The sequence below is a fragment of the Ascaphus truei genome, chromosome 3 (genome assembly GCF_040206685.1).
Source record: "Ascaphus truei isolate aAscTru1 chromosome 3, aAscTru1.hap1, whole genome shotgun sequence".
In the NCBI taxonomy this organism is placed as follows: domain Eukaryota; kingdom Metazoa; phylum Chordata; class Amphibia; order Anura; family Ascaphidae; genus Ascaphus; species Ascaphus truei.
This window is the reverse complement of record NC_134485.1, coordinates 371,731,392-371,748,891: the sequence shown is the minus strand read 5'-3', so window position 1 is coordinate 371,748,891 and position 17,500 is coordinate 371,731,392. Positions and strand designations below refer to the sequence as shown.

Sequence of the window (17,500 nt, the reverse complement as noted above, 5' to 3'; positions counted from 1 at the left end):
CTGGAAATAGTTTTCTCTATATTATTATTTATTTCTCCATCATTGGAACAAGGGGTGGTGCTAAACCACGCTTTTTTCCCAAAATACTTACCGTTTTAGATCTGGGGTTTAAAAATTCCTTCTGGGATATAATATGACCACCAAATCTTGTGGTTTCCAAGAACCTATAGGAAGCATAAGGTCAAAGGTTGCGAATTATTGGGACCAGTGGGTTTACGGCACAGAAAAAACGTGCTTCAGCACAAGAGGTCACTCCTGGTTCCAATTCCTTTTTTTGTGGGACTGACGGTTTTAAAGAGTTACAAGCTTACTGGTATTTTCGAGATACCACAGGCGAGTTTGAGAAAAAGTTTCAGATAACTGCTTTGATAGCAAATTTCTCGCCAATGCACGCTTGGTAGCAGTAAAGTGCTTCAAAAGAACATTACCACCTAAATATATAGAGAATCAATTCAGTGGCAGACTAAGCATAAATAACAGGAGAGTAATCTTAACCAACGGACCAGGGGCCTGAGGGGTTATTAAAGGCTGGGAGAAATAAGTTGACAAGTACTGTAACTGATTTTGGGCCCAAAGTATCCCGACTGCTCCTGAACAAAGACGTCCCTTGTTAATTGACCTATCCTTGCTATATTCAGGGGACGTGGTCCCAAGGTTGTTCGAAAACAAAGCTGTTTTATAAATACACATTGACTGCATATATAAGTGCTCTTTTTATCTTGCTTCTCTCACAGAAGAAGATAAATTAACCAAGGAGAAAAAAAAAGGTCCTCCTTAATCCCCCAATGCATACAACTTTTCTATTAAAAATAAAATGTGTTCCCCATTATTTATATAACGTCTGTGTATGGATGCATGTTTATATGTATTTGTATTTAAGGGTATTTTATTTACACGAGTGCGTACACCACCTCCATAGCAGTTACCGTCTTCCTCTTGGCGTGCTCAGTGTAAGTGACAACATAACGGATCCCGAGCCCCCGCGGGGGTCTCTTCATAGATAAGAACGTTGTAAATGGGGGGGACCTCAACATCCGAATAGCTTGTGATTTATGGAGTAAATAAACACACTTTAGTTTTTTCCCAATTCCTGTGGTCAGTGCTGAAATATTAAAGATTTTAGTGTCCATAATTGCCCATCTGCCGAGTACGGACCTACGCATCACTTCTCCGCTTCGAGCCAGGTGGCAAATAGCTGTTTTGGTAGCTTAGCACCTCCTTCCCCACCCAGGCCGCGGTCAGACATTCTACAGACATCAGTCACTTTTCCCAAAGATCTCCAAGCGAGATGGTATGATGGGAGATTCAGAGAGAGAGTACTAAAGGTGCTTGGTTTAATCAATCCTTTTGTTTCCTAATAAACCTTTCATATATGCGGGCTTTATCTTCACAAAAGCCCTGTGGTATACCATAAAGAATTTCAGAGGGCGCATTTGTATTTTATGAAGTATACAACCATAAACCATCCAATAAGTTATGGTAGGTGCAAAAAGTTACAAATACCCTCCACTGCGTAGCACAAAGCAAATAAAATATCACTTGTGAGCACATTCACATGTCTCAGACAGGTCTGCAACTCTGCGTTTCCCCATTATCTCCTAGCGTACAGTGCATCCACTGCAACAAAAGATTCTGGGTAATGGCATGCAAATAAGTACACCTTTTGCTTTAAATCCATTTTAACATGGACACCTATAAGCTTATGCCTGCCACCTTACACAGCTTTTTATCACAGCCTGGGTTAAAGAAGTATATACAGCTGTTTCAACCTTTTGGGTCTCATCAGTGTGAGACTGGTTATACTCACTTGCAATGTGAAGTTGGAATAGGTTTCAACCAGACATTAAATAAGTCATGCTGGGCAACGAAGTGACAAAAACACTACACTGTACCGCAAATAAAAAACTAAGTATACAGTAATGTTCTCCACTGCCGCTGAACACAGAGAAGCATCGGGGAGTCACCTGGGGGCTGTGCCACAGTATCCGGAGGAATTCCTGTGATGCAGTGGGAAATCTGTTAGGCCTCAGAGAGGGGAGAATGAGCAGGAAAGGCTGACTATGGATGTTGAACCCTACATAGCGTTAGCACATTGTCAAATGCAAATACAGACGAATGATGATGCAATAAGGGGATAAGGGCCCTACATCCCATAAACAAAGAAAAGGGATCACATACAATTCATTATTGAAAAGAAAAATGCAACAATAAAACACAACCATTAACGCTTGAAGGATCAATCCACCCTAACTAACCTCCATTTTTGTTCTTACAGGATTGGTTACCGGAGGGTCCTCCAAAGCCAAACCACATAATACTCAGCTCTGAGGCGCCCCTGCTTCTGGAGATACTTACTGGTTAAGTTTCTGCTATTACTGTTATTTTAAAGACCATTATGTGTAGTATTTATTAATTATGTTATTTTATGGCCACCCAATAGGAAACCACAACCGATGATGTTGCAGTGTTTTTTTCGCTGAGGGAGATTTAAACCCGGAAACTTCACCGGTAAGTAACTTAGGAACCAGGGGGTCCCCACTGCCGATTGGCTCAATTGAACCCCTGGATCCCACCGTATAAAAAAAAAAGGGGGATTTAATGTTTTTTTTTTTTTTAAACCACTAGGAAGAAATATGTATGTGTTTGACCAGGAATATACCATGGAATTTACAAAGAGAACCCTACATATTTGTATGAAACATGGTCACTGCTCATTGTCAATGTGTGTGGTCTTCTGGTGATGAAACTAAACCTGCAAGTGCTGTCTTTTTGTGCAGACATAACAAATAAATGACTTTGAATGTCTTCACTCACCTATCAAGATCAATTTGCTTGAACATGGAACAGAATAACATCTCCATTTATACACTGTGTCTCCCTCTGTCTCTCTCCCCCTTTCACTCTCTAATAGCCTCACGCAAAACACTCATCTGTACCTGCCACGGGGCATGAATAATTTAAGGAAAGGCTGAATGAATCAGGCATTGCTGTCTCAACTAGAAAACGAGACAAAAAAAAAGGCATTTCTCACAAATCCTTGGGACACAGATATGAAATTGGGCCTCTGCAGCTCGTCACTACAGTAACACTATTGCCTGGAAAGAGCAGATAAGGGCTCAGTCTTCTCTAGTCCCACCTGTCCTTCTTTGTCAGAGGCCCAGGGGTAAACATTTAAATTGAATTGGCTGCCCGTAGGTTTATAGATCTCGTTCTACATAAACACATATACGTTAAAGCAACAGGCCCCACTGATCACGGTTTCTATTTGTTAAATCTGATGCCCGTTCAGGAGATAAAAGCAAATGAAACATTAAGGGGTCAATAGCGTTCCGATTGGTCACTCCGGCACGTATAGAACCAGCATCAAAGTGACCAGGAAGTTAAAATGGAGCTCTCCCCCAGAGACCAGTGCGGTCTAAAGGTTACCATGGTAACCTCAGATGCTAGAGAGTAAGAAAACCATGTTATTAACACACAAAAAAAACCACTTGTTCTCAGGGCACAAGATACTTAACATACATGAACTCATACGAACTTTTGGAGGGGGAGGGAGAATTGTGGTCGGTCGCGCCACTGCGAGAATGGGCGGGTCAACAGTGCGCAATGCCTTGACAGTCCGCGGCACACCGCCTTGCAGTTGGTAATGGCCCATCGGATTAACACAGCGGGGAGTCCCTGCGTCTGAATGGGACTCACGTTGTGTGAATCCTACCGGGTTGCACCTGTCTGTAAGAAACACGCAGTAAGAGTGAGACTGAATCAGTCCCTCCCCCTGCGCGCCTCTAACAGGCGATTGCACAGCTTTTACTTTAATAACCCAGTATTGAAGCAGGGGTCTCCGGAGCTGGACCGCATTAATTTTAGCCCTGAGGACCCCTTGCTTCCCGAGTTACAGGCCCCGGTGTGGGGTGCCGGTATCCCCGCCATGTTTAAATTCTCCCTCGTCACGGCCCACGTGACCGGAACATTATAACAATGCAGGGAGGTACCGGCCCCCCAAAACGGGGTTAGTAACTCAGAAAGCAGGGTGTCCTCGTGGCTGAAATGAATGCAGTCCAGCTCCGGGGACCCCTGCTTCAATACTGGGTTATTAAAGTAAAAGCTGTGCAATCGTCTGTTAGAGGCGCGCAGGGGGAGGGACTGATTCAGTCTCACTCTTACTGCGTGTCTCTTATACAGCAGACAGGTGCAACCCGGTAGGATTCAAACAGCGCAAGTCCCATTCAGACGCAGGGACCCCCCACTGTGTTAATCTGATGGGCCATTAAGTCTCCGTACTGAGACTCCGCAAGCAAAGATGAAAAAAAAGCACAGTGCCGCAGCGGATTTAGGTGCGACAGCGCGACCAACCATAACGCTGCAGCTGTACACTTACAAACAAGATCCCTAATCTCACAGACCAAGGGCAAAAACCAACATCTTTCAGACTTCAAGATCATCAGGAGCAGGGATCCCTATCCTCTGTGAACTTCATGTTAGAAGCATTCACTGAACCTGCAGATAGATACTGCTTCCCATTCCTCACAATAAGTGAGACGGAGTCGAACTAACGCCAACCCAATGAGCTCTGCTTCTTCCCTAATAAATCAAACAGCCCTGATACCAAGGGCAATAGCCTGTCCCAGAAGGAGAAAACTCCTCAATGAAGGGTGATCACGTTGCCAAGCGAGTGAGATTTGCCCTAAATGAGGGGCATGTCCAACTTGAATGTGAATGATGTTGTATTTATGACGTAACTGCTTCATATATGCATTATATTTTACACCTGAAAACTTCTTCACTCCATAAAAGGCGATGACCATTACAGCACAATAACTACTACTGCTGCTTAGTTTAAGCCGGGGAAAGGGTGTCAATTCTAAAGGAGATTCCATTTTCCAAGAACAGATTCACTACACTACGTAAGCCTATTTAACATGGCACTAACCCAAGTTAACGCACATTAACCGTAACGCAGTATTAACTAAAGCAACATAATCTGATGTTAAGCATGTTTCACTTCCGTAAAAAGCTTGGCTCTATTTTTCACAGTTCTTATTCCAAATAAAATGCAAATGAGCTAATCACAGTCAAAATGAGATACATGATATATTCCCTAAGGAGCGTTAAGGTTAGAATTAACGCTACGTATACATCACTTTGACATTAGTAACAGCCATACTGTATAGTGAAAGAGGGCATTTGCTGGGGTGGGGGAGAGAGAGATAACATTGCGCGTACCCTAAGCTAATGACCTCCATTACAGCGTTATTTTTTCATTCGATTACTTTAGGGAAGCAGGCGTTAACACAGGAAACATCACAGCCGTCCCTGTTTCAGGGAACATTACGTTATTTTCAATGATTTCATGGATCATGGCAGATCGAGCAACTTGTGACCATCACTTTACCCAACTATCTTCCTTTCACTATGGTCTTCCTGAACCAAACAATGGAAATGGGGGCTTTCACGGATAAGCTAAACGTTGTTCAATACAGACAAGTAGATTGTTTAATTTTTTTTTTTTAATGTTTGTTGGTCAGCTAAAGTGCCAGGTATTGCACCTTCAATGTACAATTCAGTCACACAAAGTACATTTTCCTGTCATGCCTTCAAATACCTTTTTGGTCAAGTTACCTCGCTATGTGAACAAGCTCCTCACCCCTGCCACATGCAGCTCGTATCACCTGAGATCTGACTCCAAAAGACTGTTCACGGTCCCAAGTTTCCACAAAAAATCCGGCCGCTCCTCCTTCTCTTACCGTGCCACCCCTTGTCTGAAACAATCTACCCGAGACTCTCAAAGCCGCCTCCAGTTTAAGTAATTTCAAGACTTCAGCTATCTCCCATTCTAATCTCGTCTTTAGCTGCTATATATGCCAATAATCACATATTATCTCTACCTGTCCATGAAATGTCTGTAAATATAATATATAACCTCTGTTCATTTAATGTAACCAAATATTGTCATCATAACTCTGTGCCCAGGATATACTTGAAAACGAGAGGTAACTCTCAATGTAATGTTTCAATGTATAATAAAAAAACATTTTATAAATAAACTTACCATTTTCTCGCTCCTGTTTTAAGTTGCTATTTTAGTATCAGTTTTTGCTGACTGTATTCAACACTTTATCGAATGAAACAGCACAGAACGCGAATACAAAAGGTATGTTCTGAAGTGTTTACCATCTAAGCCTGTGTTTCCCAACGCCAGTCTTCAGGGAACCCCAACAGGTCAGGTCTTAAGGATATCCCTGCTCCAGCACAGGTGTGTCAATCAGCGGCTCAGTCATTTTGACTGAGCCACCTGTGCTGGAGCAGGGATATCTTAAGACCTGACCTGTTGGGGTTCCCTGAGGACTGGAGTTGGGAAACACTGGTCTAAGCCATGCATTGAGACAACGAATACTATCGGGTAGTAATACTATTACAAGGTAGTGCATGCAGAGCGACCCTACATATAAAGAAGCATGAATACGTTAGGTGCAATATCACTTATGACTTTACTTAGTATTTCATTTTAAATTGCAGATACATATACTGTAATTTGTAACCCACAAATGGAATTAGTGTGGAAATTTTGGTTTTTGTTGGGAGGGGCTCTGCAGTTCTGCAAGAATTGGTGGAAATGTGAGCAGAAGATTGTACCTGTAAATTTGTTCATTTCCATTTATTGCACAATTACAATTCATGTTCTCCTCCTGTCTCTTTTGGTCAATTTAAATGTATAGTTTTTGCCATTTTGGTTCTAACACAAAAAGCTTTTCGGCTGATCATCTTGGGTTTAAGAGTTTGATGCACGGTCTCAAAAGGGCCAAACAATCATATTGACTTCATTCGCTGAGCAGATTTGCATGACACACTGCGGTTTTTTTACTCCTTTTTCTCAATTCATTTCAGTGCCAAAAAATGTAAGCAAAATACTTTAAAAAAAATATATTCAAACACTGTGTTTGTCATTTGATTTTACTTATAACTCACGTCCCTTTACCTACGAAGAATCTAAAATATAATTTATTCTGGAGATACCAGCAATTCTTTTACATAGCACAGACTCAATAGCATAGAAACAGATATCCTATAAAATAAAAGGTAAGACTTGATGTACAAAACATTAAACCGTTTGTTGAAAGGAGCCACCAACTAAAAAAGCTGTGTGTGCTGTGCACGCGCATAGTAAGTGAAACTTCTTTGACTTTTGTCACAGAAATTGTATTTGTGATGTTTTAATTAAAAATCAAAATACAATTTCATTGACAAAACACAAATAAATTTGGACTTAGAACGTGCGTGCTTGGCATACATCCCCTGTATTTGCAATAAGTGTGAATTCCTCGTGTAACTGCGTGTGCGTGTGTCAGTCAGTATGTGTGTCAGTCAGTGTGTGTGTGTGTGTGTGTGTGTGTGTGTGTGTGTGTGTGTCAGTCAGTGTGTGTGTGTATGTGTGTCAGTCAGTGTGTGTGTATGTGTGTCAGTCAGTGTGTGTATATGTGTGTCAGTCAGTGTGTGTATGTGTGTTCATGCGTGTGTGTCAGTCAGTCAGTGTGTGTGTATGTGTGTGTGTCAGTCAGTGTGCGTGCGTGTGTGTGTGTCAGTCAGTGTGTGTGTGTCAGTCAGTGTGTGTGTATGTGTGTGTGTCAGTCAGTGTGTGTGTATGTATGTATGTGTGTGTGTGTGTGTATGTCAGTCAGTGTGTCAGTGTGTGTGTATGTCAGTCAGTGTGTCAGTGTGTGTGTGTATGTGTGTCAATGTGTGTGTATGTGTGTGTATGTGTGTCTGTGTGTCAGTGTGTCAGTCAGTGTGTGTGTGTGTGTGTCAGTCAGTGTGTGTGTGTGTATGTGTGTCAGTCAGCGTGTGTGTGTGTGTGTGTGTGTGTGTGTGTATGTGTGTCAGTCAGTGTGTGTGTGTGTGTGTGTGTGTATGTCAGTCAGCCAGTGTGTGTGTGTCAGCCAGTGTGTGTGTGTCAGCCAGTTTGTGTGTGTCAGTCAGTGTGTGTGTGTGTCAGTCAGTGTGTGTGAGTGTGTGTGTGTGTTAGTCAGTGTGTGTGTGTGTGTGTGTGTGTGTGTGTGTCAGTCAGTGTATGTGTGTCAGTCAGTGTGTGTGTGTCAGTCAGTGTGTGTGTCAGTCAGTGTGTGTGTGTGTCAGTCAGTGTGTGTGTGTGTGTCAGTCAGTCAGTCAGTCAGTGTGTGTGTGTCAGTCAGTCAGTCTGTGTGTGTGTGTCAGTCAGTCAGTCAGTCAGTGTGTGTGTGGGTGTGTGTTTATGTGTGTGTGTGTGTGTGTGTGTGTGTGTGTTTATGTGTGTCAGTCAGTGTGTGTTTATGTGTGTCAGTCAGTGTGTGTGTGTGTATGTGTGTCAGGCACTGTGTGTGTGTATGTGTCAGTCTATGTGTATGTGTGTCTCTATTTCTTTGTCCTTCCCCCTCTCTCCTGACTCCCCTCCCAAGACCCCCCCCCCCCCGAGCTGCGGAACCACGGGGGCTCTGGCAGAGTCTCCTGACTCTCTCTCCCCTCCCCCCCCCAAGCTGCGGACCCACGGGGGCTATGGCTGAGTCTCCTGACTCTCTCCCCCCCCCCCCCCCGAGCTGCGGACCCACGGGGGCTCTGGCTAAGTCTCCTGACTCTCTCTCCCCCCCCCCCCCCCCTGAGCTGCGGACCCACGTGGGCTCTGGCTGAGTCTCCTGACTCTCTCTCACCCCCCCCCCTGTGCTTAAGAGGCCCCCCCCCCCTCCGGCAGTGCTGCGTGGGAAGCGGCACGCTCAAACCCCCCCGCTTCCCGCGTTACTGGAGCAGGAGGCGAGAAGCACTCCTCTCTCACCCCGATACCCTCCATCAGGTGGTTGAGTCCTGAAACCAGGCTCCGGATGTGAAGCTGTAGCTCGGGGGGCAAGGAGGGCAGCTCCACGTCCTCAACCCCGGGATCCTCTTCTTGTCCGGCCAGCTGCAGTTGATAGCCTGCAGGTCTCCGCCAGGTAGCAGCGGGAAGAGAGAGGAGAAGGCCGGGGCCAGGAATATGTGTGGGGAGATCGGGACCAGCAGCAGCGGCGCCCACATCACCTCAGCCGTGAAGTACACCCCATCCACTCACCCCCGCAGCTCACCACGAACACAGCCTTCGACTGGTTGGCAGCGCCAGCCTCGAAGCTGGAGAACTCCTTAACTTGGTGGGCCCCCGCGGAGAGCAGCAGCAGTTCGGCGCAGCCGCACCAGTGCAGGATCTCGGCACTCGTTAGCTGTGACGGCGGTGAGTATGTTGAGCGGGGGAGGAGGAGGGGGGGAAAGCCGTCCTCATTCACCCGGCAGCGCAAGGAGGACTCCGAGCCGCCTGTGAGCATCGCCATGACTACCGCGCATGTCAGCGGGCGCGGGCAGCGGCGGCCGTTACGGCGGTGGAGGAATGGCATGCGCAGGGGGGCTCTGTCTGAGTCTCCAACCCGGCAGAGCGCTTGGCTGGGACAGAGAGCGGGCCTGGTCCCAGGAGCTGGTCAGTGTGTGTCTCTCTCTCTGTGTTGTGTGAATGCGGACACGGAGCTGCGGACTCCCAGCCCCCCCCCCCCGGCGACACGTGGTCCCGTTACCCCCCTCCTCCCGACTCCCACTACCCCCCTCCTCCCGACTCCCACTACCCCCCTCCTCCCGACTCCCACTACCCCCCTCCTCCCGACTCCCACTACCCCAGGCTGATCTTTGGACACGGAGCTGCGGACTCCCAGCCCCCCCGGCGACACGTGGTCCCGTTACCAAAGCAGGAGTGACAGGGCAGGGGGTGGAGCCTCAGCCTCAGCTATCCCACCACGGAGCAGCGTACTCCACGGCGGGCAGCACCACAGAGCCCGTGCCGGATGAGGGGAATTAAATACCCCTTAACACACCTTACGTGACAGCGAATCACCGGCTGCCAATTAAATTTTGAGGGCTGCCGCATGTCAGCAGGAAAGCGGAGGTAGGGAGGAGAGAGGCTGCGCGGCATGGCAGCGGCAGTTAGGAGCGGCGGCTATCGCCGCCGCATATGTCACGGTGTGTGGGGGGTGATTAGGAGCGGCGCCGGCGGCTATCGCCGCCGCCGCCGCATCTGATTTGTGGAGCGGGTGTGATGTCAGTGTTGGGGTCGGGCTGAGCCAGAACACAGCCCGGCCTCAACTGCCAGCACTGACGTCACATCCGTTTCATTTCTGTCTCCACAATTCTTTTTTGCCCCATCACGAATGAGGTGCCACTAAGGAAGTTTCACTTCAAAAATACAAGCTTCATGAAAATGTGGATTTATTAAATGCTAGGGTGACTCAAGTATGCCTTTATGAATATGTAGACATCATTTATAAGGCGATTAAGTCCTAATTGAATTTGAGCCTTTGAAATGCACATATAATACAATCGTATCACCGGGAGCTGGATTTTCCATGTGCATGCTTAAAGTCAGCTAAAATAAATCCATTACTGGAAAGAAAGAAAGAAAAAACATTAGCTCTACAAAGTAAAGTTCTACTGAAGCATCATCTGAATGATTTCCTTCTCGATACAAATGGGTACATTTTAGTTCAGTCATTCATGGAATACCACCCAACAGAGGTGGTAGAAGTTAATACCTTGAGTAAGGGAATGACAAAATGATTGTGATAGACATATGATGGGGGGTTATGCACTAAGCAGTGATAAGTGTTTTTAAGTGAGATACATGCTTTTTGGCGCAATTTATGGCGCAATTTTTTTTAGCAATGACTGTGTTTTGATGATGAAAAGCCTTTTAAGCGCGATACTGCAGTGTTATCATTGCTTTGTGAATCGCGCTGCACGCAATATTGAGAAATAAAGGCATTTATCTCACTTAAAAACACATATCACTGCTTTGTGCATAACCCCCATGGTTATCACAAATATGGCAGAAAGCCGTGGTTCAAATAGGTGCGGAGGTATTACAACAGATAAGAAAGTGGGCATACTAGATGCACCATGTGGTTATTATCAGCTTTCTAATTTAATAATTAGTTGGGTAGAAATGTTGATTCTATTAGCCAACTGGTAATCTGAAGTATCAATTATTAAGAAATCTATAATTAAAGGAATTAACAACAAACTATAATCTCGGACCGAGCCAATAAAAGGAATTTTCTCTATCCAATATGTTTCCTTTCTTTATTTGAATGGACACAGCCTCAGACAAACCCAATTATATAACATTACAAACAGAGCTAACAAGTGCAGCTTTCGTTTTCTTTAAAATGATGAACATTAGAGATTGCCCTCTCTTGAGAAAATTGGCTGCTGCACTGCAATTTTACTATACTGAGAGCACGGTGTCATTTTCTATTGTTTCGAAGGAGAGAGCACAGAATAAAAATGCGGGAGAGGACGGTAAACGTTGCTCGAGACCATATTTCCAGAAGAACGTGAATGCGAGTATGCAATGAGGAGCTACCAAAATGATGCATGGTATACATTATAAAAATGTACCAGGAACGTTAAAGGACTTCAATATGTACCACTTTGGGGACAGGAGGGGGGTGTGATTGAAGCAGTACAGTAGGGAAGCATATTTGAAAGAATGGTGGTGGCTTTATGGAAAAGCCACCAAACAGAGGTGCAAGAAGCAAATACAGTAAGGGAATAAGAAAATGATTGGGATAGACATAAGGCTATCCTATATATGAAAGAAAGCCAAGGATCAAATAGGGTCGTACAACACATAGGAAAGTGGGTCTACTTGTTGGGCCAAGTGGTTCTCATCTGCCGTCAAATTCAATTTTTCTACGTAGTTTTTGGAAATAGTTGGATACATGATAGTCACATTTTATTTCCTTAAGCAGTGCTTCCATTCATTTCCCTGCTACTGAAGTCAGGCGTTCTTGGTTTCACTTGGGGGAGATTACATAAAATAAGCCTCATAGATTTCCTTTATTAATTTGCCAGAACACTAGATTAGAAGGAGAAGTAGCTTATAGAAACAACAGAGGGATGGGGAGTGATCACAGGACCATACCAATTGTATAATGTAGTTAAATATGTAAGTGAGGTAATCAAAAAGATGGGTGCAAACTGTGAACTGAAAAGTGAATCAGAAAAGGGGAAGGGAAACACAAAATGGATGTGCACCCTAAAAGAATTCACTTATATGCACACCAAACTAATGTAAAAATTAACTTTTAATAAGTACCTTAAAACATATATTACCAAAGTAATGTGTAATGTGGATTAAAAATATATTAAATCAGAAATATCTGGCATCCGTGTCTTTAATTATTAAGTCGTGCTGTCCCAGATGTCCACTTAGTATTAGTGGCATACAAAAGACAGAGGATGCTAGGAGTCAGGGTGTTACCCCCTCTGGAGCAACGATGAGACCCAGTAGTGAGAATATATAGTAGTTCACAGATAGAGCTTCCTTGCTAGATAGACCAGCGCTGCGCACTGCAATAAGGGCTTGGTGTGTTAAAGTGCAGGTGCCTGGGTAGTAAAGTTAGCACATACAGTGTAATGATAATACAGACACTGCAACATACATCCACCAGACACAGCAGTGCTGGGGTGAATAACACAGAGATAACTGTGAAAGCACCTCACATAGAGTGCAAGGAAAGCAGGCACACAAACTGTAGAAATAAATAAATAAACGACTATCTGCTATGGTCTGCAAAGTTAGAACCAGGAGACTACAGACACTACATTAAAACAGCTCCAAGTAGGAGACTGACAACATTGCGCGTCCAATGTTGTCAGTCTCCTACTTGGAGCTGTTTTAATGTAGTGTCTGTAGTCTCCTGGTTCTAACTTTGCAGACCATAGCAGATAGTCGTTTATTTATTTATTTCTACAGTTTGTGTGCCTGCTTTCCTTGCACTCTATGTGAGGTGCTTTCACAGTTATCTCTGTGTTATTCACCCCAGCACTGCTGTGTCTGGTGGATGTATGTTGCAGTGTCTGTATTATCATTACACTGTATGTGCTAACTTTACTACCCAGGCACCTGCACTTTAACACACCAAGCCCTTATTGCAGTGCGCAGCGCTGGTCTATCTAGCAAGGAAGCTCTATCTGTGAACTACTATATATTCTCACTACTGGGTCTCATCGTTGCTCCAGAGGGGGTAACACCCTGACTCCTAGCATCCTCTGTCTTTTGTATCCCACTAATACTAAGTGGACATCTGGGACAGCACGACTTAATAATTAAAGACACGGATGCCAGATATTTCTGATTTAATATATTTTTAATCCACATTACACATTACTTTGGTAATATATGTTTTAAGGTACTTATTAAAAGTTAATTTTTACATTAGTTTGGTGTGCATATAAGTGAATTCTTTTAGGGTGCACATCCATTTTGTGTTTCCCTTCCCCTTTTCTGAAGTAGCTTATCTTCATTTCAATAAAAGCCTTGACACGGCATTAGACTTGTAAACAAGCTGAGTAGTCTGGGAATAGTTCCTAAACACAGCGCTCGCAAGAATCTGATTGGGTGTTAAGCAACAGGGAGTGTAGTCTAGTCTGAAGGGGGTTATTCAGAAAGTGTAGTCGTGCCAATTCAGCATGATGGGTGTTTCCGTGTGGTAGGGCCAAATCAGCAATATTTCAGTTTATTGAATAACCCCCTAAAGAAGGGAGAACAAATGGAGTGCCGCAGGGCTCTGTATGGAAGCTGCCCTCATCAATGTCTCTATTAGTGATATTGTGACTCGAGTAATTGGAGTAAGCCAATAAAAAAAAAAAAAACAATGGCGTAATACAGGCTACTGCAGGGGTGGCCAACTCCAGTCCTCAAGGGCCACCAACAGGTCAGGTGTTAAGGATATCCCTGCTTCAGTATATAATGACGGAGCCACTGATTGAGCTACCTGTGCTGAAGCAGCTATATCCTTAAAACCTGAGCTGTTGGTAGCCCTTGAGGACTGGAGTTGGCCATCCCTGGGCTAGTGTATTGCTCTTACAAGGAGGAAAGTGACTTAGACTGTGTCATATATGATGATTGTGAAGTGGCCAAGAAATGCAGGGCTGGAAAATTGGATGTTAGGCAATATAGGGAGCGTTATATGTAGGACCTTACCAACAGAAAGAAGGAAGTAGTATTGCCACCGTATAAATCTTTTATGAGACCCCAACTTGAGCTCTGTGTCCAGTTTGGAGGAGTTGGAGAGATGGCGTATCTGCAAAAACATATAGGCAAGATAGTGGCAACATTGCAGGGTTTACATTTTAAGTGTTATTTAGATAACGCAGATTTAGATCACGCAGGCCCTCATTCTCTCCCGTCTCAACTATTGTAACCTTCTGCTGTTTGGCTTTCCTGCCTCCCCTTCAATCTATCTTAGAGGCTGCTGTTAGAATCACTTTACTCTCTCCTAAATCTGTCTCAGCGTCTCACCTGATGAAAACCCTCTTCTTGGCATCCTATTACACACAAAATTCTCCACCTCACATTTAAGGCTAGACACTCTTCTGCCCCTCCTTACATCTCAGCCCTAATTTCTCACTACACACCATCCCGACTTTGGCGTTCTGCTCAAGAATGTCTTCTGTCTACTCCTTTTGTATCTAAAGCCCTCTCCCACCTTAAACCTTTCTCACTCACTGCCCCACACCTCTGGAATGCCTTTCCCCTCAGTAGCCAACTGGCACCCTCTCTACCTACTTTGGAGGACCCATCTTTAAATCCACCTCCTGAATGAAGCATATGGATATCACCGTGGCTGATACTACACATATAATGCAAAGACATTGGCCCCTTGCAGACGCACTTACCAGAATACCCTCCTGCTGTCTCTGTACGTTCTCCCTACTTACCCCTTAGATTGTAAGCTCTTCGGGGCAAGGACTCCTTTTCCTAATATTTCTTTGACGACTCAAGCGCTTATTCCCATTAGGTGTTATATTATGTCCCGTGTGTTACTGCTGTGAAGCGCTATGTACACAGATGGCGCTATATAAAGAGATAGATATAGATATTTAGATATGTGAAAAAGAAAGTACACCCTCTTTGAATTCTATGGTTTTACATATCAGGACATAATAACAATCATCTGTTCCTTAGCAGGTCTTAAAATTAGGTAAATACAACCTCAGATGAACAACAACACATGACATATTACACCGTGTCATGATTTATTTAACAAAAATAAAGCCAAAATGGAGAAGCCATGTGTGAAAAACGAAGTACACCTTATGATTCAATAGCTTGTAGAACCACCTTTAGCATCAATAACTTGAAGTAATCGTTTTCTTTATGACTTTATCAGTTCCTCACATCGTTGTGGAGAAAATTTGACCCACTCTTCTTTACAATATTGCTTCAGTTCATTGAGGTTTGTGGGCATTTGTTTATGCACAGCTCTCTTAAGGTCCAGCCACAGCATTTCAATTGGGTTGAGGTCTGGACTTTGACTTGGCCATTGCAACACCTTGATTCTTTTCTTTTTCAGCCATTCTGTTGTAGATTTGCTGGTGTGCTTGGGATCATTGTCCTGTTGCATAACCCAATTTCGGCCAAGCTTTAGCTGTCGTACAGATAGCCTCACATTTGACTCTAGAATACTTTGGTATACAGAGGAGTTCATGGCCGACTCAATGACTGCAAGGTTCCCAGGTTCTGTGGCTGCAAAACAAGGCCAAATCATCACCCCTCCACCACCGTGCTTGACAGTTGGTATGAGGTGTTTGTGCTGATATGCTGTGTTTGGTTTTCGCCAAACGTGCCGCTGTGCATTATAGCCAAACATCTCAACTTTAGTCTCGTCTGTCCAAAGGACATTGTTCCAGAAGTCTTGTGGTTTGATCAGATGCAACTTTGCAAACCTAAGTCGTGTTGCCATGTTCTTTTTAGAGAGAAGAGGCTTTCTCCTGGCAACCCTTCCAAACAAACCATACATGTTCAGTCTTTTTCTAATTGTACTGTCATGAACTTTAACATTTAACATGCTAACTGAGGCCTGTAGAGTCTGAGATGTAACTCTTGGGTTTTTTGCAATTTTTCTGAGCATTGCACGGTCTGACCTTGGGGTGAATTTGCTGGGACGTCCACTCCTGGGAAGATTGGCAACTATCTTAATATGTTTTCCACTTTTGAATAATATTTCTCACTGTAGAATGATGGACTTTAAATAGTTTGGAAATGGCCTTATAACCCTTCCCAGATTGATGGGCAGCAACAATTGCTTCTCTAAGATCATTGCTGATGTCTTTCCTCCTTGGCATTGTGTTAACACACACCTGAATGCTCCAGACCAGCAAACTGCTAAAACTTTGGCTTTTATAGAGGTGGTCACACTTGCTGATGATCAATTAATCAATGGCATTTGATTAGCAGCACCTGTCTGCTACTTAGCATCTTAATTCCTATGGAAACAGTAAGGGTGTACATAGTTTTTCACACAGCTTCTCCATTTTGGCTTTATTTTTGTTACATTAATCATGACACAGTGTAATATGTCATGTGTTGTTGTTTATCTGAGGTTGTATTTACCTCATTTTAAGACCTGCTAAGGAACAGATGATTGCTATTATGTCCTGATATGTAAAACCATAGAATTCAAAGAGGGTGTACTTTCTTTTTCACACAACTGTACAGTATATATACATACATACATATGCAAAAGAACCTCAATATGTATGGCCTACCTTACAAAAGAGAAGGGAAGATACGTGGGGAGCATGATCATGGCTTTCAAATACCCCATGGCCGGTTCTATACTGCGTGTATGCGCTACACCGTGCGCGCGTGGCAGTTTTAGTTGGCTGAGGTTAGTCAGCCATTCTATAATGGTGCAGCGCACGCACGGCAGGGAGCGTGGAACCGGCCGACAGGGGGGAAGATGAGAAAAAGAATGAATTCACGCCGCAACCTTTGCTGAAAATGTAAGTATATGTATGTGTGTGTGTATATATGTATGTATGTGTGTATATGTGTGTGTATATGTGTGTATGTATGTATGTGTGTGTGTATATATGTATGTATGTGTGTATATGTGTGTGTATATGTGTGTGTATATGTGTGTATGTATGTATGTGTGTGTGTGTGTACCATGTTATTTAAAAAAATTATTAAAGGGTTCATTTATCTATTTGAAAACGTATTTAAACACACACATATACACACACACACACACACAGTACCTCACTCGCGCACAGTATACTCCCAAAACATGTGCGGCACGTGCACGCGCCTTCGCACAGGCGCGCGCGCATGGGCCACACACACTATATAACAGCCCTTAGACTATAAAGAAGGTACAGAAAGGATACATATTTCATATTCATAAAAACAGAGTCATGCTTTAAAGCTATTGGGGGGTGGATTCAAGGGAAAACAGTGGGAGATTTTTCTTTCCCACTGGAAAAATGTAGATGCTTGGAGCACCTTTCCCCAAGGGCAAATACAGCTGCTTAGGATAGGCACACGGCAAACGTGCCCGTGTAGGACAGTTCCAAATAAGGTAACTGGTTCTGATTTACTGCAGTTTAGCTTTGTAGGAACAGGGAGGGCATGTGGGACAATTAGTCCTTAATTAGATTGTAAGCTCTTTTGGGCAGG

At 44.0% G+C, this 17,500-nt stretch overlaps 1 protein-coding gene across 3 annotated transcripts in view; it reads right to left on the bottom strand.

Moving 5' to 3' along the window:
• Window positions 1-17,500, bottom strand: part of LNX2 (ligand of numb-protein X 2) — a 117,433-nt gene that overhangs the window by 88,813 nt on the left and 11,120 nt on the right. The window contains exons 2-3 of one of the 3 annotated variants that reach the window (XM_075592199.1): window positions 14,758-14,893; window positions 14,021-14,120 (exon numbers count right to left, since the gene is read on the bottom strand). The exons of the other annotated variants lie outside the window; for them this stretch is intronic. The gene's annotated coding sequence lies outside the window, so the exon portion shown is untranslated. The remainder of the gene's footprint in view (window positions 1-14,020; window positions 14,121-14,757; window positions 14,894-17,500) is intronic. 3 annotated transcript variants of the gene reach the window in all.